Raw genomic sequence first — 2,353 nt, 5'->3', positions numbered from 1 at the left:
GAGGGAGGGAAGTGATCCACAGCTTCTATATATTGGATGAAGGAAATTCAGGAGCTACTGAAGAAATGCAGTTTCATGGTTGCAGTTAGTACGATGAAAAGGTGTCAGCCAGGATATGGTGTACTAAGAAATGGGTTAGAAAGTCAGGAAAAGGGCCACAGTGTGATTGACAGGTGAGAAAACTGGCTGGGTCTCTGAAATGTTGTGCAGAAAGCAAGAACAACTTTTGGGCACAGCTCGGATTAGAGAATAGTTAAAAGCTTTGCGGTCACAGATCCTGACAGTGTTAACCATGAATTAGAATAGTCCTGTGCCATCTCTGCTAGAGCAAGCAGGTCATGCAGATGTTCATATCAGCCACTGCACCTGGGACAATGGGCTTGTAAACCCTTAACAGGAAAAAATGAAAATCTCTAACGTTAATGAGATGTGATGTCATGAAACACTGATGGACCGTAGAACTGTTATGTCAATAATACCATGTGTTTGTAGATTTTCAGAAGAGCCTTATTCTGCAAAGTGAGATTGACAGACAAATGTATAATCCAGTAGACCTGTAGTTATGTTTCTACACCTTAAAATTGGCCTTCTGAACTAAATAAGAGCAAGTAATGGGAAAAGCACTACATTAAAACTATCTCCACTAAATGCTGTAGATAAATACCAGCACAAACATCCACATACTTGTACAGAAGTGATATACTTTTTCCTGTCACCTCTTTTTTTAGTTTTATGTGAGGTAGCTTGTCCTCTGTACCCCAAACTTTGCTAATCTGATGACCCAAATATGTAGTCTGAGGACTTCCCTTATGCACTTTGCAATTCTGTTATGAAGTAGTACCCTGGGCAGATTATTACAATTTACATAAAGCAAGGCAAGGAATCCCTGCAGCTCAAGGATGGTTTGTCTATTCTGTAGATAGTTTGTCTATATTCTATCCCAGTGGATCTTTCCTGATTCTTGTTATGTGTAATGCTTCCATGTAATATAAAACAATTACACAAAAAAAGGATTACATGAAGATTTTTGTTAAAGTCTATTCTATGATCTCCTCTGGCCTTTCTTTTTACTGGACACTTCTGTAAGTCTCCATTATCATAGAATCATAGAACGCTTTGGGTTGGAAGGGACCTTTAGAGGTCATCTAGCCCAGCCATCCTGCAGTGAGCAGGGACATCTTTAACTAGATCAGGTTGGTTGGAGCCCCATCCAACCTGACCTTGAAATATATGTATTATATGTACATATATGTATTTTATGTACATATTTTTAGATTCTCCACTGAGAATCAAGTATACACATGGAAATAAGTTCCACTGTAAGCAGCCAAAATAATTGTTATATTAATTATGTCATTATCTGTGTTTATATCTCTTGCCCATTAATCTTTTCATCTCTACAACAATATTCTAAATTCTGCTGCTTATCCTCTTCAGCATTCCTAGCAAGCTCTATAGCAGTTCTCTAGCCAGTCTGGATCTACATGAATGCGGACGAGCCAGTGATTATGTGCATACGGATTGTCCAGTTGGTTGCGACAGTTAAGTAGTTCCTGCTTTTCTATTCGTAAGGGGTCTAATTTGACTCTCTCTCCTCTACATGGCTACCAACTTGCCTGGATATCTTTACAAGTCAGATCACAGATGTGTAACTAGAAATCAATGCTGCCATTCACTGAATTGGATAACTGTTGCTTTTTCATTGTGAAGACTTCTTGATAAGATGCAGTGCAACAAAAAGTAAACCCAATGCATTTAATGTTGTCGTATATTCAACGGGTTTTATATGAGACAGTTAAGTTCAATTAGGTCTTTCCCACTCAATCAGAAACTGCAAACAAGCTTCCGTGCTTATTCATGGTTTGTATCTTTTTTTCCATTTTGAGAGGGGAACACAAATGGCAAATGTGAAACAGGAAAGGAGCACCATTTGGTGTAAAGAGTAATGGTAATTAAAGAGTAACAATGGAGAATGAAAAGTATATGAAACATTGCCCATCAGTCAAAACATATAGACCATGTAATTCTTTGGCTGACTTGTTTGCATATAAGGAAAGAATTTATTCTGTAAATGTAATAATATGCTGTTCTTCATGGACATTGTGATGACTGAGAGGCAGGGGAATTTAGAATGACATGTCAGACTGCATCAGAAACAGTAATTTGGAGAAATTTTTTTGCCTGTTTGTCTCCGCTGGTAAAAAAAAAAGCTTAGGAAAGTTTTTGGTTCCTGATCTCCAAAGAATTGAAGTAATAGTAGGCCAAAACCATTCACTCTTTGAAATAATGTAGCACAATACTGTATGCAAGTACTATACATAATCAGTCTATAGCAGGGTGACAATATTTATCT

Source organism: Pelecanus crispus, chromosome 7 (genome assembly GCF_030463565.1).
Source record: "Pelecanus crispus isolate bPelCri1 chromosome 7, bPelCri1.pri, whole genome shotgun sequence".
NCBI lineage: Eukaryota > Metazoa > Chordata > Aves > Pelecaniformes > Pelecanidae > Pelecanus > Pelecanus crispus.
The sequence above is the reverse complement of the archived record's forward strand: the minus strand, read 5'-3'. Positions refer to the sequence as shown.